The sequence below is a fragment of the Pinus tabuliformis genome, chromosome 8, assembly GCF_031772625.1.
Source record: "Pinus tabuliformis cultivar Carrire ecotype Pingquan chromosome 8, CPIR1, whole genome shotgun sequence".
Classification (NCBI taxonomy): domain Eukaryota; kingdom Viridiplantae; phylum Streptophyta; class Pinopsida; order Pinales; family Pinaceae; genus Pinus; species Pinus tabuliformis.
In genome coordinates, this window is record NC_142294.1 from 1,693,947,604 (window position 1) to 1,693,971,043 (window position 23,440).

Below are 23,440 nucleotides of genomic sequence, written 5' to 3' on the forward strand. Positions count from 1 at the left end.
ACACACAAATGTGAAAATCAATATGCAGTTTGCAGTGTACATTTGTTGGAAAACTCCACTTATAACATGTATGATAACGGATTTCTTCTTCCTGCAACAGAATTTTAGAAAATTGAGCTCAAACAATGTGTAACTTCACATTCATCAGAAGTCGCAACAACCGAGTGGACATTTAAAATAGTGAGTAGATTGCTATCAAGTGGAATCCAGTAGTATTACTTCATAGTCCAGTTAAATTGTTAATGCATCTAGGATCCCAAACTAACTGCCATTGATTTGTTGAACATATTTCTCAATAAAAAAATTGCTTGATTAAAAGCCAATTTCAATCGAACCATAGCATGGGTAGCCTGGACCAGGACCTGCTCCACCACATGCTGTGTGCAATCCTAATGGAAGCAGTTGTGGATCTTGGAGGGATGTTGCATATTTTTCATACTTGTTTGAGCTGTATGGTGTTGTGGAGCTTTGAACACCATATTGAGAAGCATATGAAATTCTTCCGTATGTAGGTTGTGTTGCATATGGAGGTTGAGGTGCATATGCTAAAAGGCCTGATTGGATATGCTGAGAAACCAATTGGTGGTGATGCAGAGACTAGTACCTGTGGCCCTGGCCTATGATATGAGTTCAGGCTTGGATAGTCTGTTCCATAAGCTATCTGCATTTGTGGAGATACTGTAGCCTGTGATGATAGTTTCTCCTTCTAATCATCAGCCGCAAGTTTCACAGTAACAGTCCTTCCCTGCATGCCAAGCATAGAACATAGGTGTCAAGATCAACAACTGCCCTTCAACTAATATGACCAACATTATCCAGTACTAGCTATTACTTACATCAATGGTTTTGTTTGGTTCCTTAAGAGCCCGCTTTGTAGCCTCCACAGTCTAGAAAGTCACAAAAGAAAATCCTCTGTTGGTGACAAATACATACAGCGTTAACGAAGACAAATACAACCAAACGAGCTAGGCCTTGGAAAAACGTGCATAAATCTCTAACAGCAGAAGCATGTTAAACTGCCCATCATAAAGCAAACCGATGTATATTAGATTTGTAACCTGGATTTTTTGGTATTCTTATCATACGCAGCTGAACCTTCTTCTATCTCTCCATATTTGGAAAAAACTTCTAGAAGCTTATCATCGGCCGTGTCATATGAAAGACCACCAATGTAAAGTTTCCTTTGAGCCTGATTTGCACTTTGACCAGGACATGTGCTCACAACTGCCAGATTTCTTACAGTAATCCTCCCCTGTACAATAAACAATAATGGATATAAAAATTACCAAAAACAGGTGTTAAATAATGAATCAGAGTTGTTTGATGATCAATCTTCCACCCTATGTAACAATGGAGTACCATAGACTTTGAGAACTCTCAAGACTCAGACAAAACAGCAATATATAAATGGAATACCACTTTTAGCAACAATAGTTGGATTGCTTTCATTTTTCTTCAAACAAATTTGAGGTTTTACAATGATCCTTCCTTACAATTACCTTGTTTTTGGAGCGCTGTCAAAGTTCCTAGAGTAGTTACTTCTCACAAATGACAAAAATAATTAGCTTCGATTATCCCTTGTGACAAAAATAATTAGCTTCGATTATCCCTTACATACTCCAGCAAACCCAAATTAAACCTTTGTTACAATTTCTTGTGGCAAACCTCACTGTGAGATTCTATGAAATTAACAAGCAGAATGAAATGCTAATGTGCCTTGTGATTCCTCTTGCCTTAATTGAAATGCTAATGTGTCTTGCAATTCCTCATGCCTTAATTGAAAGGACATGCAAGTATCAAGATTCAGGGGAGTTTGCTACGGTATAGGAAGACTGACAAGACATTTAACACTTTAGTTTATCACAACAATCACCTTGGATGCAACTATAATCTGCTTGGAGACCCAATACATTTATAGGACCTCTTAGTCTTTAATCAGAATAAAAAATGAAATTAATAAAACTCTAGTCAATGACTTCAATAAAAAAACGTAATTGAGAATCTTAATTTTTAAGAGGTTATTTCATTGGTTTAACATCTCTAATATGAATTTTCCAAGTTTGTTTTGGTTCTGATGAGAAGTTAATTATGTACCAATAGCGTTACAACGATGAACCTTATTTACAATTACCTTGTTTTGGAGCGTTGCCAAGGTTTCTAGAGTAGTTACTTCTTACAAATGAGAAAAATAATTAGATTCGATTATCCCTTACATACTCCAGCAAAACCAAATTAACCTTTGTTTAAATTTCTTGTTGTAAAACTCACTGCCAGATTCTAGGCAAATAACCAGCAGAATGAAATGCTAATTTGTCTTGCAATTCCTCTGCCTTAATTGAAAAGACATGCAAGTATCAAGATTCAGGGGAGCCTTAATTGAAAGGACATGCAGGTATCAAGATTAAGGGGTGTTTGATATCGTATAGGAAGATTGACAAGAGATTTAACACTTTAGTTTATCACAACAATCACCTTGGATGCCCAATATCCCTCTCAAAAATTGATGTTTATGGTCAAGAGTCTTAGATGGAGCCAATCAAGATAAAGGGTTCACTAAGAAGTGAGTATGCATATCTTTTGACAAGCTGTGAGTACCCTTAACTATATAGATCACTCGTTTGAATTATTCTCTTCATCATAACTCAAGAACTCTTTAATGGACATATGCATAATAACTGTCTTATATTATAAGATAAAGAGAATTAATCTCCCTGCCTATCCAAGCTAGAAGAGCCCTGTGGTCAGCACTTCTAATAGTCTTGCACAAGGAGCTCACCAAGAAAAAATCAGAAAATATATGCTCAATGTCCTGGTTTTGTCACACTGCAAGGCCATCCAGGAGGCCTGTCTCAGCTCACCTATCTTTGATGAAAAATGAGCATTGACATGACTTTGAGCTCAGAGCACACCAGGGAATACATAGAGTAGCAATTCTTTTCAGCCACCTGCTTTTTTAAGTCTTCCTTAATTGATACCTGAAGGTCTTTAACTAATGCACTAATAAAAAGCATGGGTATTATATAAGAAATGTGTCAACCATTATGGCACCACCTTTATTTCCAGCTTTATTTGCTTCATCTTAAGGCCAATTTGAAACTTGAATCTCACCTAAATAAAAGGCAGACATAATATCCATGTTGAGGGCTCATGTTTTTTGTGAGGCAATAATATCCCAGATAGAGGAGGCAAAAATATCCCAAATAGATTCCTCTAGGAATATCAATCTCCTCTGACAGAATCCTAAAGATCCATCCAAGATGATAGACCCACAAAAGAGGTCATTGCCACTCCTCTTCGATTTTATTGGGGAAACAAGCACTACATTTTGGTGCCGGATAGCTGCTAAAAGGCTACACAACTCATCAAATGTCTTTATGGCATAGCACATTTAATAAAGCTCCATTTGAGAGTTGGTTTGAAATCCAAAAAAATCTGTAGCAATTACTGAAGACAAAAGTTAAGTTGACCACCAGAGGAAGCTGTTGAAAAGTTGAAATAACTATGCATATAAGTTGCATATTCCCTCATTTTGGGGATGTGCCAGAGAAGATTTGTATAAAATATGCTGCAAATCCAAGGTCATTTCCCAGTGGTGAGCATATGATTTAGAAATTAGCCTAGATACTATTATGAAGCTGTAAGCTAGCTACCACCATTCATTTTCTCAGTCTAGCCGATATTTAACTCTCTTCTCGATAAATTGGTTGTGCCTTTGCTAATAGGTAAATGGATTATGGAACTAGGTAAGGTGAATCAGCTCAAATTTCAACTCAATCAATTGGTGGCTAAGCAACAGTAGGTGGATAAGGAACTCAATCTTTCAATGGCTCTCGATCCAACCATATGTTTCTTGGGTATAGGGCAAGAACCTCATCAACTTTTACTAGTAAAACCTGGTAATCAACCTCAAGAAAATGTTTGTTTACAGTCAGGAGACCATGGGAGGAGAGTTATTCACAATTATAGCTTACGAATGGATCTCAGGTGGTTTCTTTACAATCAGGAGACCATGGGAGGAGAGTTGTTCACTAGTATAGCTTATGAATGGACCTCGGGTGATGTGATCTAGCTATAATGGGAGATTTGAGTTACCTACCAGCCTGCGTTTGCTTAGTCTAACAAATATTTGACTCACTTCATTTCTTGGGTATAGGGCAAGGGCCTCATCACTTTTTTGGTATAAGCTGCTAACCAATCCCAAGAAATGTTTATAGTTAGGAGACCGTGGGAGGAGAGATGCTCATTAGTATAACTAACAAATGGAGCTCAGCTGAAAGCTTCTCCCGAATAGTCAAGGGAGAATACTTCTCACATATAGTTAAGGCCTCAACAAGGCAATGTTACTTCTCACAAATGAGAAAAATAATTAGATTTGATTATCCCTTACATACTCCAGCAAAACAAAATTAACCTTTGTTGCAATTTCTTGTGGTAAACCTCACTGCCAGATTCTAGGCAAATAACCAGCAGAATGAAATGCTATTTTGCCTTGCAATTCCTCTGCCTTAATTGAAAAGACATGCAAGTATCAAGATTCAGGGGAACCTTAATTGAAAAGACATGCAGGTATCAAGATTAAGGGGTGTTTGATATTGTATAGGAATATTGACAAGACATTTAACACTTTAGTTTATCACAACAATCACCTGGGATGCCCTATATCCCTCTCAAAAATTGATGTTTATGGTTAAGAGTCTTAAATGGAGCTAGTCAACATAAAGGGTTCACTAAGAAGTGAGTATGCATATCTGTTGACAAGCTGTGAGTACCCTTAACTATATAGATCACTCGTTTGAATTATTCTCTTCATCATAACTCAAGAACTCTTTAATGGACATATGCATAATAACTGTCTTATATTATAAGATAAAGAGAATTAATCTCCCTGCCTACCCAAGCCAAAGAGCCCTGTGATCAGCACTTCTAATAAGCTTTTTACTTGTTGAAAAGTTGTAGACTGCCAATTCATCCAAAATCTATGGAATATAATTCCACAACGGGTGCAACTGCTAACTTAATGGTGGACTTACCTCTTATGGATCATCAAAAGAAAAGAACCATTAATGTGACCACTGGCAAAGCAGGCTGAACAAGTAACAAAAACAAAACAGGGTTTCCAACAAGAACCATCATCCAATGACACGAATAGGAACCAGAGAAGAGAAACAATAACAAATAGTCTTGCACAAGGAGCTCACCAAGAAACAATCAGAAAATATATGCTCAATGTCCTGGTTTTGCCACACTGCAAGGCCATCCACGAGGCCTGTCTCAGCTCACCTATCTTTGATGAAAAATGATCATAGACATGACTTTGAGCTCAGAGCACACCAGGGAATACATACAACAGCAATTCTTTTCAGCCACCTGCTTTTTTAAGTCTGCCTTAATTGATAACTGAATGTCTCCCATCACCCCCAACCCCCAAATGGATACTAAGAATAATAGATATTGAAAAAAAGAAAAGAGTTTTTCTTTCCATTTTGCCCATTACTAAGCAGTACCTTCCAGTAGGATCTTGGACTTTATAGAGTAAGCACCATGCTGTCTGCATAATGCAACTTGAAATTTCCAATAAAAAGATTAAAAACATTTTATCTTGTCTCTGAATAAAACGAAGAATGAATGAAGAAAAGTTACCGGATAGTTTCCAAAGGACCCACTGCAGTTTTAGCCATGGTACTTTTCATAATTAAGGGATCCATGGTGCTCAGAGCCAATAGCTCTATGACTTGAAGTTATGGGATTTTCACACCCCACCTCAAGTATGGACTGTTAATCTCAGAAACCCAAAATGCCATAGAGGAGACCCACAATACCCATTGCTCGCCTGCATGGTGCCATTCGACCCTTGCTCGGCAACCCCAGACGAACCACATTGCGCTCAACAGCATTCGGCTCTAGGAATCCGTTCCCCGCCTGCGTCGAGAGGTCCTTCGAAACAGCCGTGGATTGCAAGGATTTACATAGCAGAGAATTGAACTTGAAACCTCTGCGTTTGCCGTGAAACACAGAGGAGGACTTGAGCAAGATTGGGACCGATACATTCCAGCAAGTGCTCAGGGAAGCAAGCAGTTGATAACGTTTCGGTGGAATCAATCACCAGCAGAATGAAATGCTATTTTGCCTTGCAATTCCTCTGCCTTAATTGAAAAGACATGCAAGTATCAAGATTCAAGGGAACCTTAATTGAAAAGACATGCAGGTATCAAGATTAAGGGGCGTTTGATATTGTATAGGAATATTGACAAGACATTTAACACTTTAGTTTATCACAACAATCACCTGGGATGCCCGATATCCCTCTCAAAAATTGATGTTTATGGTTAAGAGTCTTAAATGGAGCTAGTCAACATAAAGGGTTCACTAAGAAGTGAGTATGCATATCTGTTGACAAGCTGTGAGTACCCTTAACTATATAGATCACTCGTTTGAATTATTCTCTTCATCATAACTCAAGAACTCTTTAATGGACATATGCATAATAACTGTCTTATATTATAAGATAAAGAGAATTAATCTCCCTGCCTACCCAACCCAAAGAGCCCTGTGATCAGCACTTCTAATAAGCTTTTTACTTGTTGAAAAGTTGTAGACTGCCAATTCATCCAAAATCTATGGAATATAATTCCACAACGGGTGCAACTGCTAACTTAATGGTGGACTTACCTCTTATGGATCATCAAAAGAAAAGAACCATTAATGTGACCGCTGGCAAAGCAGGCTGAACAAGTAACAAAAACAAAACAGGGTTTCCAACAAGAACCACCATCCAATGACACGAATAGGAAACCAGAGAAGAGAAACAATAACAAATAGTCTTGCACAAGGAGCTCACCAAGAAACAATCAGAAAATATATGCTCAATGTCCTGGTTTTGCCACACTGCAAGGCCATCCACGAGGCCTGTCTCAACTCACCTATCTTTGATGAAAAATGAGCATAGACATGACTTTGAGCTCAAGCACACCAGGGAATACATACAACAACAATTCTTTTCAGCCACCTGCTTTTTTAAGTCTGCCTTAATTGATAACTGAATGTCTCCCATCACCCCCAACCCCCAAATGGATACTAAGAATAATAGATATTGAAAAAAAGAAAAGAGTTTTTCTTTCCATTTTGCCCATTACTAAGCAGTACCTTCCAGTAGGATCTTGGACTTTATAGAGTAAGCACCATGCTGTCTGCATAATGCAACTTGAAATTTCCAATAAAAAGATTAAAAACATTTTATCTTGTCTCTAAATAAAACGAAGAATGAATGAAGAAAAGTTACCAGATAGTTTCCAAAGGACCCACTGCAGTTTTAGCCATGGTACTTTTCATAATTAAGGGATCCATGGTGCTCAGAGCTAATAGCTCTATGATTTGAAGTTATGGGATTTTTACACCCCACCTCAAGTATGGACTGTTAATCTCAAAAACCCAAAATGCCATAGAGGAGACCCACAATACCCATTGCCCGCCTGCATGGTGCCATTCGACCCTTGCTCGGCAACCCCAGACGAACCACATTGCGCTCAACAGCATTCGGCTCTAGGAATCCGTTCCCCGCCTGCGTCGAGAGGTCCTTCGAAACAGCCGTGGATTGCAAGGATTTACATAGCAGAGAATTGAACTTGAAACCTCTGCGTTTGCCGTGAAACACAGAGGAGGACTTGAGCAAGATTGGGACCGATACATTCCAGCAAGTGCTCGGGGAAGCAAGCAGTTGATAACGTTTCGGTGGAATTAATCCGACGGCTCAAACAATTTTAATCGTCTAACAATTAAATCAAGCGCTCACAAATGGATACGTAACTTCAAAGGAGAGTTGGTTTCAGAGGGGAACGCCTTACGGTGTAAGAACGCCTTACGGCGTAATTATCATAATTTTTGAGCTTTTTGTATCCCTATAATTCCACTCTTTTCCTTAATGAGATGAAAGCCAAACCCAAAACCATGTGACTCAATAAAAAAATATAACACAAAAATTAAATGAGAAAAAAACTTGGAAAATAGTTTATTGTTATAGCAAGAGAGAACTGTCATACAAACTACAAAACCTCATGTTTTTTTGAATATATTTGGAACTAGACTCCACCATCATATATTCAAACCTCATGTTTTTTTGCATATATTTGTAACTAGACTCCACCATCACATATGCCCTATGAATTCTAACACAAAATCTACATTAATACTAGTTAGTAACATGATTGCATGAGCAAATATTTATTTGTGTGTTTATGTCTGTGCGTGAGTGGATGTTAGATTATATTTCTAACAATATCAATACCTAAAATTCATAATTCCATTATAAAAATGTAATTACTAGATTTTAATAAAAAGGATATCATCACACTTCTTAAAAAAAAAAAAAAAAAATTGGTTCATAGTGAAATTTAAATAACAATTTTTTTTTATCAAATTCCCTTAAGCTTCTCATTGCACCAAGAGGTGCTCTACAACCCAATATAGGGGAGATATTGAGAAAAATTAAACCAAAATAAATAGAGTTCCTCGATTTATACTAATGAAAATTTAAAAGAACAACTAAATAGAGCTTGCTCACATTGACATGCTTATAAAGACAAAAAAAAATGACTTTTAATGTTGAAGCATTCTAAGAACTAGGAAGAGACATAAGCATCCACCTCTATAGGAGCAACAACTTCTTTGGTACGAATGCCCAAATTTGGTGCCAATCTTACCTCAATACGATCTAATCTCCTATCCAAAGCCTCTAACTACAAAAAAATATTATCGAACATTAATGATCCATAAATTTTCTTGGATATTGCATTGGACAATTCATCACAATAGACTTGATAAAATTATACTTAAAATTCAAGGGTGGCAGGAGGGGAATGGATTCTCTTAATTCCCAAGGAAAACTAAGAATTTAAGTAATCATGAGGACTCGACAAGAGGACAGATAATATTGTTAAAATGTACTGGATCCTTCTTGGGCTCTAGTTAGCTAAGGAAAAAAAATCTCTCTCAGCTATCAATTCTAGGAGATTCCCTTCCCACCATTCAACATCTACAAAGAGGATCTCTTCCTAAGAATAATCACCTAAGTTTTCTCTTCCGTAGAATTCTAATTATCCTGGACTTCCTCCGTCACAAGTCTTTCTATCACATTTTTAGGAGTCAAAACAAAGAAGTTGATGCACAAGTGAACTAGGCTTGTCTTCTAGAGGTAGGTCAACCCATAGTTGATTGTATATTAGAATAGAAAATTATTCCATGAAGTGTTCCCCTTATGTTTTATTCAATGTTCCAATAGTGTCTTTGGGTATGCTTATAAGGGTGAATTTATTCAATTATGCCTACCATTGTTCCATAAGACCTTCTCCTCTCAAAATTTTAATATTTATATGAATTTGGTATTAATTGGCACACCTATCACCATGGTTGATGTAGCTAGCAAAGGAAGTGCAGGCCACTCACACCCATGGTCCTTTAAACCTTTGCATGTGGGAACTCCCTTCTCCAGACTATACTATAGGCAAATATTTTCCCTTGCTCCTAATATTTTAAAGTCTCTAGGGTGGTGGAGCTTAATGGAAATCAATGTCGAAGTGATCATTATTTCGTGTGAGCCTATGAGGCCTATGATTATAACCATGAAGGGTGGAAATGAGATGAGTATACAAGACCTAGGAAGAAGAAATAGTAACGAAGGTCGAGTTAATTTTTGTTGGTGTGGATAGATTTTTCGAGTTCGGAAAGGAACTAGTTTCACAGTTGAACAAGATAGTGGAAGGTATCTCATGTCCAATGTTGTAATCATAGCCTTCAATTGCAAATATAGAGTCAGAACTCTATCGTCACCTCAACTCATTCACGAGATGGAATTCCTCCTTTACTTTGAGGGGAGACGTGAATTATTAACCCTTGGTTCAGAGTGGATCTTTGAATCTTTCTCTGACTTATTGTGGAATTATGCTCTCTCCATACTTGGAAAGTTTTTGCTCCTCCAAGGTGGGGTGGTCAATCTCTCTGAAGTCTATGGGGCCTCTCTTCTGGTTTTTTCTCTTCCATATAATCATTATCTAGGCGTTACTGATTTTGACATATCGTGGTCGCCGATCAAGAATCTTCTTTCAACACTTGGCTTGGTGGCTCTGCAAAGGTATCCCTCTATATGTTTTAAAGTGATTTCTAGAGTTTTTTCTTGCTTGGTCATATTTTTCATTTTCTAGTGGATTTCGTGCCTTCTTTCCCTCTAGTTATCGAGTATACTAAACCCAACATACCCCAATCCTCCTCCCATCCTGCCTCGAGTTATGGGCACTGATTTGTTGTTCGTCTTCTTGGATCCTTCTCATCCTTTAAGTACCAATTCTCGGCCTATCAGACTCTCAATTCTTTTGGTTCGCTACCTCCACTTTATTAGTCGATCTCTCATGGAGAAAAAAAATGTATAACATTTCCAATTTTAGCTGCATCAATGCTTGTCACAAATGTACACATCCCCCAATTGATAATCACATAGAGATCTTGGATATCTAGGGGAAAATCCAGTAGCAGTCTAACACCATCCTATTTCTAGTTGAGGAATTGCAAGTTCTTAATTCCCATGTAAACAGACATGAAGATGAAATCAAAGCCATACGATTCCAATTGGAGGAATTATAAACTCAAGAGAATGAAGGTGAACAATGTAGCACTATTAGTAGTACTTCTGGAAGTTAGTGTGATAAGATGTCTATTTATCCCTCTTCTAAGTTACGATCATATTTTGTAAATTCGTTTTGTTGTGCGGACAATATTTCAGGCAATTTAGCTTTTGTCTTGTTTGTATAATGTATGCTAAAAGTAGTTTCATAGGATTTTGTGGAACTTATCTCTTGTTCCTTTTTGAAGAACCTGCAACTTGGAACTCATTGTAATCATTTCTCGGGTATTTTGTTGCATCTAAGCGTAGAATTGATATCAAAGTTGCTCATTGGTGTCAATATATATATACTTAAAAATCATAAATCTACATTATGAGGGTTTATTTATCTTTAGATTTCTAGATTTGTAAATTACATTTTATTGTGTATCAATGCAGATTATAATTATGCAGAAAATAGAGAAAACCCAACAGGATGGTGAGGTTGCTTTGCTCTCTTTCTCTGAATAGAAAATGGTTGTGAGCACAAATAAGTAAGGTTTATGGACCATGGGCTACTACAATGCACAAATCCTCTTTGCGTGCTCTCTCCCTATACATCTCAGCTAATCTACTCATCTATGGAACAAAATGCACTAAAAAACAATGGAACCCCTTTTCCTCCTAGTGGCCCTATTATAACATAACTCGATAGCCTACTAATGGTTAGGTTTGACTCCTTCAATTCTTAACTAGAGTTATAATATTGATTCTTATAAAGTATTAGTCATCACAATCACATGGATATCCCCTTTTCCATGAATAATGAGGGCTGATGTCGAGCGCAGGATCCCCCAAGGGAAGTTTTGGGGCTTAAAGCCCAGATTTAGACTAAATCCAATGTAAAGACTCCACGTTTTGTGGGCACAAAGTGCGAGCTTGTAAATGAGTCATAGGGTTGTCCGCCCTCATTTTTGTAATGTAATGTCGGCTTTATAGATCTACCCATGGTCCGCAGACCATGGGATTGTATAAATAGAGCGAGGCTCTAAGTTGTAAATAAGAAAAAGACAGAAGGAAGTCATGAATGAAGGATGAAGAATTGAGTCTTATCTAAGTGTAGAGTCGAGTCTTGGGTCGTAGAGTAGGAGAAGGCTCTGCAATTGAGTGCGCAGAGGCCTAGTAGTCTGCAGCTAAGTGCGCGGACCCCTGCAGCTAAGTGCGCAGGGTGAGTCGAGTCTGTAACCATTGGAGAAGTAATAAAGAGAAGTTTCATATCATTTCTATGTATCTTTTTCCTATTTTTTGCATTGAATGTATTGGGTATAAATTTCAATTTCACTGTTTATATGGTGCACGAACTTATATGATTGTGTTGATTAAGTGAATATAAGATAAGGTATACGTTTATGTGAAGTTAACTAACAGTTATAAGAAGATAAGTAAGATTTGTGGTGTAACTTGGGGAAATAGTGCAAATCGCTACCTTAGTAGTGCAAAAGCACCTCAGCCCTGGTTAGGGTTGCGCGAAGGTGATTATAACATATCGCGAAGACCTCACAGGTGTTATGAAACCAGCTCACAAAAAGATATAAAAGAGAGACCAACGCCTTAGAATTCAGCCTCTTCGAGGGGGAAACCTCATTTACATTACACAAATGAGCAATTCTTGGATCTTACAAATGAAAAGACCTCCTTTCAATATATAGGAGTCTAAGGGGTCATAACATAATCAGAGCCGACCTAACAATAATAATGTAAGGGCACAATAATAACAATAGTGGGCTTCTATGGGGCACAATAGGAACAATATGGGCACTACATGGGTACATCAATATAATAAGTGGGTTGTACTAATAACAATAAGGGGTTACACTAGTAGTATAGGGGCCTAACAACAGGTCAGGGTAGTATGTGAAGTGACCTGCGCGAAGCCATTCACACTTGGACTAAGTCGACCCCTCAGACATCTCAAGGGTGCAGAAACTTGGTTCCAACATCCCCCCATACTGCTTCAAGAGAGACTTCAGTTTGCGATCCGTGGGTTGATGCCGTAAGGGCCTGTAGTGTAGGGATTTGTTTGGCTAATTAAATCTGAACCTGGGTCAGGCCCCTTCAAGCCAACAAATGGTTCCATTGTCGGGACCAGAATTTGCATAAATATGTCTGATGTCATATCATCGAAATCCAACTAAGAAGGAAATTGAAGGTTGGTTGGACAAGAGAATTCACGAGTTCGTGGCACAGGAGAATAGGAATCTGCGACTGACAAAAGAAGAGTGGTTATACTACTACCTGTACACAGATATCCACGAAATCTTCTTCGCATCTTTCCCTATTGAACTATAAAAGTGGATCGCGAAGCTAGTAGATAGCCAAGGAAGGTGGAAACTCGACGGTCCTATTATGTGGACCCCAGAGTTGGTGCACAGATTGGAAGAATCAGAGGATAAGATTGTGCGCGTTGTTGATCACTAGCTCGATCAGATTATAGGAGGATTCATTAATAAGTTCACGATAGACACTTAAGTTAGTTATAGAGAGGTAGAGCGACGCTTCCTCAAAGGACCATGAGGTAAGTACGTAAAATCTTTGAATAGTTGGATTAAAATGTTATTGTGTGAAAAGAGGGTTATTCAATTACCTTGTTGTTCGAAGCTACGCGAAGTGGAAAAGCCTACAAAAATGAAGGAAGTAAGGGACCATAGAATATCCCTTTGATTTCACCTCTTCAAGGGGACAAGGAAGAGCTCGCGAAGGTCTCTCTATGAAGTATGATCCATTTGATAAGGCAGAGGATTCCTTGCATACCACCCCCACCCACACCGCCACCAGCTTCACCACCATCACCTCCATCTTCGCCCATACCACCTCTGCCACCACCGCGTTTCAGTATGGCAAGCATGATAAAGTTTCTTGTGCTCAAGGGATTGGAAAATGAAGATCCGGACCAGTTTTGGTTCATTCTAAAAGTCGCAAGGAAAGCGCAAGGAGTTACAGATGACAATATAAAGAAAGAAATACTGGTTAGCACGCTACAAGACCGCGCGCTGACCTGGCATATTTAGCATTCTAATGACAATTTGAATGCAGGAATCGCGGATATCCAAATTGCGCTAAATAAGGAATTTAGAAGGCTGAAGTCAAAGGTGTAGTTGATCATTGGATTCAAAGAGAACACAATGCTACCAGGCGATACTCCTTGGGAGTTGGATCAAAGGCTGAAGTGCATGATTCGTGAAGCTAATATGAATCTGATGGATGGACAGCACCGTGAATGGTTTGTAGCGTCGCTACCGCCACATCTAAGGAGCGCGCTCTCGTAGCAAAAGTTAATAACTCAGGCAGAGGCCCTAGATATCGCAATGAGGCTTCATGAGACCCCAATGTAGGATCCTAACTTAGGAGTTCAACAGATCCATGCACAATTGAAAAAATTATGCCTTGAGATGCAGAGTTTGAAACAGGACATAACGGCTCGACCAGAAGTGCGTGAAGAGGTGTCGTGCGTAAAATGAAAGGGTCAAGGTCATGATAATGACCACTGCCTGGTGTTCGCGAATTATCTCATGGAAGGAGGACCAATGCCATTAAGGTCGGAAGCACAAGCAGGACTGAGTGCGGTGCTTGCTTTGTGGTGCGCGATTTGTCAAATCAGTGGAAAGAATGTTATTGACAGCTACCATTTGTTACAAAAGTACATGCAGAATTCACAGCAATTGTTCTGTAACTTTTGTAGGTTGATGGGACACGATGAGTGCACTTGTAGGAGTTATGAGTTGATGATGTATAGAACTCCCACCTACAGATTTCAAGCCGAATCACAGCGCCTAGAACTGAAGGCAAGAGTGGCGCGAACCAGATTTCAGGGGTGCGAACGAGGCCGAGGCGGAGGAGGACCTGGAAGAGGTCACGGACAGCTGATATGCTACAATTGAGGAGGGTCGGGACATTATGCCCATGATTGTACATGCCCAAAGTGTCCATCGTGTCTGTACTATACCTTGTTTGATCATGAGATAGAGGATTGTCCTATGCTGATAGCTAGGATACGTGACAAGGGAGCACTACCACCTACCCCGACTTAGAACCTGCAAATGATGAGGTCTGAGCCATGCAAGGAAGATCCAAATGTGAACATTGTGCTTTGAAGTGGAATCGTCATGGAAGATGACAAAGGTAAACATCCTGAAGATAGTGCTTGGGTTCACAAAGCTGTGGCGAAAGAAGCGGAGTTTGATTTGGAGCATACTCGAGAAACCTTCATGGAAGCTAAGAAGAGCTTCAATGATGCCTCCACTTCAAGAAGAAAAGATAGACGGGAGCCGGAGATGGACCCATCTATGCTTACGACGTTCCTGGAAACATGCATGAAGTTACTGCGCAACAGTAAGGTTGTAAAATGACTGCAGGAACTCATTAATAGATGCATTGGGACGGTGTTAGGAGAACCGCACATAGTCTGGAAGATTGGAAAGCATAAGACGAGGATGGGAGAGAAATGAGGCTAACAACATAGATTGGAGAATATGAGATGGACCAAGTAATTCTAGATTTAGGATCGACTGCGAACATTCTGTCGAAGCAGATATGGGAGCGCATGGGGAGGCCTACATTGTAATGGTCTCCTATTCAGCTACAAATGGCAAACCATCAGAAGATAATACCAATGGGGCGATTGCAGGGAATCACTGTGGATATTGAGGGAGCGAGTGCGTTAGTCGACTTTGAAGTGATAGAGATTGTTGATGACAACAATCCCTACCCTGCGCTCTTAGGAATTGATTAGGTCACTAGCATGAACAGGGTGATTTATTTGAAGAAGCGAAAAATGATTTTTGAGAAGAAGTCTCTGCGCGCAGTTATACCCTTGGACCCTGCTGAAGGATCGCAGTATACAAAGTCAGTGTGGGACTACGAAAGTGACGATGATTTGGACTGCATCTACAAAATAACCACGTGAGAGCAAGATTGGGTAAATCCCACCGCAGATGGACGGATCTCATGGGAGCACGAAAGCTCCTGTACGTCAGATTTTGATGAGGAGATAGAGCGATGGCAAAACCGATTACATGAGGTAACCATGCTGAACTATAATATGATGACAAGATCGCTGCACTGTGTATCGACGTAAGTGAGGGATCTGCCTACTTACGATGGGTTAATTGGGGTAGATACTTTCCTAGATAAGTTTGAAAGGGAGGTGCCAAAAATTCAAAGTTTCCAGGCCTTGAATTGGGTACTGCACGCTACGTTCGCGAGGTGGTTGGGTATGCACAAAGGAAGCTTTGAAGACTGGCATGCATGTACAAGGATGATGCACACCCGATTTGGAAAGCCAAGTATGCGATTAGCCGATAAATACAATGGATGAGATGGTTTGCGTGCGCATCTGTCTAGGTGGGTACAGGCATATGGAAAACAACCTGCGCGGATGCCCATGAACTTCGCGTTGGGAGATACGGTCAATAAGCATGTGTTGCGGGGGGCAAATGAACCAACCACTCCTCAATTTGGAATGATAGAATGTGGAGAGGACGATCACGCAGAAGGTTATCCACGCGGAAGCATTTAACAAGGTGTGCAAAGCACTAAACAAGGTATGTAGTGCGTAGTGAAGTGATTGGGACCTGCGTGTACCAGCAGTTTTATGGGCTTATAGGACAACGTCCAAGAAACTGACTGGACAGATGCCTTCTAGGTTGGCCTATGGAGCGAACATCGTCATGCCAATGGAGTCTATCATCCCTAGTCCACCAATAGTAGTGCCCATGGATGTGGTGGATCGCAGAGCCTTGGAAGAAGGGATCACGCAGTTGGAAGAGCTCAAAGAATAATGCTTGGGACTTGATGAAGGGATCCAATAGGGTGATCTTAGGCTCCAATAACTCATGAATGAAAGAGCTCAGTTGAGGGAGAAAAGCGCCCTGGCGGAAGCAGAAGTCTAGAAGCTTGAGGAAGAAATAAAGAGGGACTTTCTTGATTAAAAAAATGTGATGATAGAACAGGATGAGTGTGATTATGTTTACAAACTTAGGATTACCAATGAGATTTTTTGATTTAATGCACCGGATGGGATCGTATGTTATTAAGGAGACCTCAGATGGTGACACAGTGCAGTTGAGCAAACTGAATGGTGAACTCTTCCTAGGAAAAGTAAATGGTAGTCGGTTGAAGCCATATACAAGTGGTTCGATCACCTGACTAGCCGCCAAGAACCACAGTATTAGCGCTCCAGGCAGCTGAAAGGATGCACGGGACTATAAGCTACTCTGCGCGAGAGTTGCGCGACGACAGGACTGTAGCACAGGAGCAAAGTATCACAGGGTCCATGACAGCGCAAGGGTAGTTGCGCTGCCATGCGGGTTGGCTGGGAAGTGACCATTGCAGTCACTATTCACGATGTGATGCTTGGTTTGAGACCAAATGGAGCGGGCGACAGGCATTTAAGGCAAACTTTATGGGCTAGATTTGGGAAACTTTTCCACCAAGGGAGCATTAATGGACCAGATTTGGGGGGAACAGTCAAATTTGAATTCAAAAAGCATTATAAATTGTAAAGGGGTGCCCAGCAAACAACACTTGGCCATTTGAGAATTGAGTTGTCATGCGCCCAGAGATTTTTGAACCCAGACTTGGTTGACCTCTTGAAGTCGAAGGTGTTGTTTGAGCACCCACTTGAGCAATTGAGAGATTTGTGGAAAAGAAATGTGGCTCCGCATGAAGATCTCCACACCGACAGAGTGACTCAAGGGTGAGTCACGATGTTTGTGTTGGGGGCCTGTTGGGCGCGGGATCCCCCAAGGGAAGTTTTGGGGCTTAAAGCCCAAATTTTGACTAAATCCGATGTAAAGACTCCGCGTTTTGTGGGCACGGAGTGCGAGCTTGTAAATGGGTCATAGGGTTGTTCGCCCTCATTTTTGTAATTTAATGTCAGCATTAGAGATCTACACATGGTCCGCGGACCATGGGATTGTATAAATAGAGCGAGGCTCTAAGTTGTAAATAAGAAAAAGACAGAAGGAAGTCATACATGAAGGATGAAGAATTGAGTCTTCTCTAAGTGTAGAGTCGAGTCTTGGGTCGTAGAGTAGGAGAAGGCTCTGCAACTAAGTGCGCAGAAGCATAGTAGTCCGCAGCTAAGTGCACGAACCCCTGCAGTTGAGTGTGTAGGGCGAGTCGAGTCTGTAACCGTTGGAGAAGTAATACAAAGAAGTTTCATATCATTTCTGTGTATCCTTTTCATGTTTTTTGCATTGAATGTATTGGGTATAAATTGCAATTTCATTGTCTATATGGTGCGCGAACTTATATGTTTGAGTTGATTAAGTGAATAAAAGATAAGGTATCTAATTACATGAAGTTAACTAACATTTATAAGAAGATAAATAAGATTTGTGGTGTAACTTGTGGAAATAGCGCAGATCGCTACCTTAGCAGCGCAAAAGCACCTCAACCCCTAGTTAGGGTTGCATGAAGACGATTATAACAGATCGTGAAGGCCTTGCAGGTCAGGTCAGTGTGTGAAGTGACCTGCAGGAAGCCATTCACAGTTGTCTAAATCGACCCCTCAAACATCTCAAGGGTGTGGAAACTTGGTTCCAGCATCCTCCCATACTGCTTCGGGTGAGACTTCAGTCTGCACTCTGTGGACTGATGCCGAAAGGGCCAGTAGTGTAGGGATTTCTTTGGCTAATTAACTCCGAACCTGGGTCAGGCCCCCTCAAGCCAACAGCTGACATGGCATCCTCTCAAATTATGGTGGTCAAAACAAGAAGGTCAACTTCCAAGTAGTATATCTTTTGCATATTGATTCTAATTGAGGAAATTATTGCACTGTTGAAAGGTATATGTGTGTATAATAGGATAAAAAGGTGTTACACTAAAGCCAAAAAAGTTTAACCCAAAAAATTTCCATTTGATGCCTCAAACTGCTCTCAGAAATTTCCACACTCCAGTTTGCCAAACTAGGTTTTGTTGGTAAAAATGGTCATATGAGCTAATTGCTCCACTTTTCCCACTCTGAAAGCATTGAGATGGATGGAAAATAATATAATGATTCAACCTAGATCAATTGATAAAATAGTGTCCTTCACATCATTTTGTTTGAGGACTTTGCTATAGAAGCATTTCATTTTCTAGTACAAGACAATTATATGTAGATACTAGTTTTGACAATATGAGTCATGCCTTGCATATAGAACCCAGGTTGCCATTTCAGTGAATACCTTTGAATCTAAATGACACTTATGCTTTGGAATTACCTCTTCTTCTATATAACAACCCTGGATAAAAGTTCCTGTAAAATATATAAGGCCATGAACATGGGACACGTATTCCAAGTTGAATGGTGGGAAAAACATCCTAGTGGGTGTTCATTCAGTTTATTACGGCTAAGGAAATTGGAAAAGAAAATGGAAAAGGCTTTGGAAAGGCATGAGGCATCATTTGGCATTTATTTTTTAAAATAATGGAAATTAGGAGAAAAGGAAGGTGAAAGGTCATAGGTTGCATGTGAGGAGGAAAATGAAGGAAAATAATGGAAAATGAAGAAAATAGAGGCCTCATTGATAAAAATGCTTCTGAGGATCAGTGGACAGGATTGGTTAGTGTAAGCTTCGCTAGTTCACTTTTGGATCTCTCTTCTACTCTCTCTCTCTCTCTCTCATACTCTTGGACACTTAAGATTTTTCTTGGAGCACTCTTGGAGGAGTGTGGCATACTTGGAGTTTTGGAGCAAGAAGGAAAAGGAAGATCAGGAAAGTGCAAGAGGATATTGGGATCAGCAACTACAATGGGTTTTGTTGGCAGGTACCAAGTTGCATGTATGTTTTCCTCACTAGTTTTGGTGTGCATGGCACATGCATGTGGTTTCTTGGTTATGATATGTCATTGGCACAAAGGATTGCTTGGATTGGTAGTGGATTTGCCTAGCCTTTCCATTTCCTGGATAACCATGGTGTTGTGGGTTCATTTATTTTTTTTCCTGGATGGTTCTCATGCTTCCTTAGCTTGGGTTGAGTTACTAGTTCCTGGAGCCTTGGTTGGAAAAACGCTTTGGAGCCCTATAACATCTTGGGTTGAGTTATTAATCTTGGGGCCCTGCAACATCTTGGGTTGAGTTATTAGTCCTGGAGCCTTGGTTAGACAAATGCTCTGGAGCCCTTAGTGGGTTGATTTACTAGTCCTGAAGCCTTGGTTGGACAAACACTTTGGAGCCCAAAAGCAACTGTGGGTTGAGTTACTAGTCCTAGAGCCTTGGTTGGAACAAATGCTTTGGAGCTCGAGAAGGTTTAGGTAGAGACTAATCTAGTGATGGTTTTTTGATGTATGACTGTGAGGTGGAATCATTGTTTGATGGGCTGAGGTAGATGGCCTCTGGAAGCACTAGATGGTTTTGGATTGATGTGTTCTATGAACGATCACGTGCTCAAAAAATAACTCAAATTTAAAAGTTGTTGGATTGGTGTGGAACCTAGACGAATGCATAGTTCTCGTCATCCTAAATCTGACGCAACTCATTTTGTGCGAAATGGACTTCGTATGACTCCAGAAACAAGCTCTGTTCACTTTCCTAAACAGGTGAATTTTCAAAAAAAGAGATAGCCCAGTCAGCAATCCATACTGCTGACTGGGTGCTGAGGTGGCAGATCTGACTGTGCAATTTAACCGATCAATGTTTTATTTTGGAGAATTATATCATGCCAAGTGGCACATCCTGACTGGTCAAATTTTCATGGTTGTTATTGGTTGAAATGATGGCCAACCACGGGCTGACACATGACAACCCGGGAGGCCACCAAATTGTTGTTATAGTCTGAGTGGAGGCAGCGGGGGTCGAACTCGTGACCTCCCAACACAGAACGAAGCCCATTGGAAATACACCACGCGGATATGACTTAATCAATATGTATGTGCATTTTTTATAATGTTTGTCGCCGTCAAGTTTGGAGGTTGGGCGAACTTAACCGCCCCATGTGAGCGTTGCTACTTCTAACCGCCAGCAGTTATGTCACCATTGGAGCTTGACCGCCACGGAAAATTGCCAACCCATGTGGTTATATAACCACCCCATGTGAACAGCTTAACTTTAACTACCAAGGTTATTCGACAGTCGAAGGAAAGGGGCGAGCGTCAAGGGCTAGCCCCCCCATATGACCCTAAATTTCTGCTTTTTAGGCCTCAATGACCAAATTAAGTCTCTGAAAAATCTGTTTGGATTTCGCTCGATTTAGTGACCTGTTAGCGGAAATTTGTGTGAGTTTAAGGGTTCGGTGTCGGATTTTGGGCAATTTGTGGAGCAAATAGTGGAGAAAATAGGAGAGGTCACAACTTTTCCTATTTTCGACCAAATTGGGGGCATAAATAGGCTAGGTAGCCATTTTTGGACATTCTGGACTCATTGGAGCAGGTTTCAAAAGAATTTGAGCATTGTAAACACATCTTTTTAGCATAATAGAAAGGCCTCAGCCATTGGAAGTTGGACTAAGGAGACGTAGCCCAGGAGGGGTGAACTCCTTCATCATGTTCCTGTTGTGATGTGTTATTGGTGATGTTCTGTACATTTTATGTTGTTGTTCATTTTCTTATTTATGTTAAAGTTGCTCATAAAATTAACATAAAAACTCATTTTCACTTGCAAACTCATGACTCCTTAAGCACATGAATAACATTTTGTTTATATTCTGAGGAGGATCTTAGCACAACAAAACTAATATTCCTAATCAGATCATTTTTTGTATCAGAGCAATAGGTTTTTTTGTGTAAGAAGGATTTAACTATTTGTGATTGTATGTCATGCTTACAAGGTTAAAACTCAAAAGAGGAGAAGGGAAGCTGATTGGAAGCCCTGAAGTTGGGTCAAGGGGAAGGAGGGCAAGGTTTCCACAATCTCCAACACCAGTTCATCCTCAAGTTGCAGTTGAGACTCCAGTGAGCATGTCTCATGAAGGAGAACCTACAAACATGACAGAAGATGAGAAGGTCTTCAAGAATGCTTTCTTTGATATAATAGAGATGGTGAAGGTCCTCTATGAAGAGAGGAATACCAAGCTACAGGGTGAAAGCTCCAAACCTCCCAAAGGAGAAGGTTCTTTAGGAGGAGGTAATGGAAATGGAGGTAAACCTCCACCCTCTCCACCATCTTCTTCATCTTCTTCTTCACAGGCATCTTCACCCTCTTCCACTAATACAACCCTTACTCATACTCATCACCATACCTCAAAAGGAATTGGTAAATCACCCTTACTAAAACTTGATGTTAAATTTGAACTACCCATGTATAATGGTGAAGTGAATGCAAAGAATCTTGATATTTGGATTTGTTAGTTGGAGTTGTATTTCATAATTCAAACCTTCAAGAGGATGACATAAAGATTCAGTTAACTTCCTTGAGAATGGAGGGTGCAACACTAGTATGGTGGGAATCAAAGACAAAAAAGGAGATAAAAAAACACGGTAAGATCTGATTTCATTGTTGCAATTAAAAGACAATTCTACCCTCTAGCTTATATGCAGAAAGCCATCATGAATTGGCAGAACTTTAGACAACTTAAAGGTCAAATTGTGCAAGATTACACCCAAGAATTCAAATAAAGGTCTCTAATGTTAGGTGTAGATTTGCAATCACAAGACACGTTGCTGAAGTACATAGGGGGTCTACACAATTACCTTAGGCATACTATCTTAATTTTTAATCCCAATAATCTAGATGATGTGTGTCTGCAAGCCACTCATCATTAGGCAAGACAGAAAAAAAACTCCAGAAGAAGGTAGTAAAAAGCCATTTAAGGGTAAAGGAAAAGAAAAGGGTTTCAAAGGGAATGGAAAGAAAAATGTATCTATCTAGAAGGAAGGAGAGAAATTAACATGCAAACATTGTTCCAAAGAGGGTCACGATGAAGCTCATTGTTGGAAGATTCATCTTGAGATGAAACCAAAGAAATTCAACAATAAAGGAATAGAAAAGAGAATTGTCATCATTCAAGAGGATTTGGGATCCAATTTGGGTGAGGAGACTAAAATTACAACCATGGGTGTGAAGGGAAAAAAATTCATTGCTAGCACTAGTATATCAAATTGGCACACTAGTACTCCGAATGAAGAAACAAGGATTGAATTATTTCATGTGAGGATAATATCGAAACATAAAAAAAAGTCGACACACTATTTGATAGTGGGTCTCAAGCCAACTTGATATCTGATGATTTAGTCAAGAAACTTAATCTTGAGACCATTTTACATTCCAAGCCATATCCACTGGGTTGGATATGCAAGGACACAAACTTACAAGTTACAAAATAGTGTATTCTTCAATTTTCAATCACAACAAACTTCATTAACAAAGTATAATTAGATGTTGTACTGCTTGATATATCAGGAATTATTTTGGGTAGTCCTTACATCTATGATAAAAAAATAAATCTTCTATAGTCGTGAAAACAAGTACCACTTGTTCAAGGACGGTGTGGACTATATTGTGAGATCTCATCGCAAGAAACTAAATCTTTCATTAGTTAATGTAGGGAAAATGAAAAGACTATTGAATTCAAGCAAATATTTAGTGCTTCTTATGATCAAACCCAATGTTGTTGTTGATTATGAAGCATTTGATGGTTGTAATTTAAAATTGAAAACTGATTTGGTTGATGTTGTTAACCATGATGATGAGGTGTTTCAAAAAGTAAAGGGATTTCCTTTCAAGAGGAGAATCCAACATGAAATACCATTGCAAAAAAAGTGTCTTATTTCTAACATTGACATGCATCGGATGTCAAGAAGGGAAAGTGCAGAAATAACAAAGCAAATCCATGGGTTGTTGAACAAAAGGATCATCAACCATCTCCTTCACCA

The 23,440-nt window shown here is 39.7% G+C and overlaps 1 long non-coding RNA gene across 1 annotated transcript; it reads right to left on the reverse strand.

The window, feature by feature from the left end:
* Nucleotides 1-558: 558 nt before the first annotated feature.
* LOC149242772 (uncharacterized) lies at nt 559-6,038 on the reverse strand. The gene is made up of 4 exons (XR_016245740.1): nt 5,641-6,038; nt 1,059-1,252; nt 837-912; nt 559-745 (listed from the first exon to the last, which is right to left on the reverse strand). It is a non-coding gene; the product is annotated as an uncharacterized LOC149242772 (long non-coding RNA).
* Nucleotides 6,039-23,440: the final 17,402 nt, after the last annotated feature.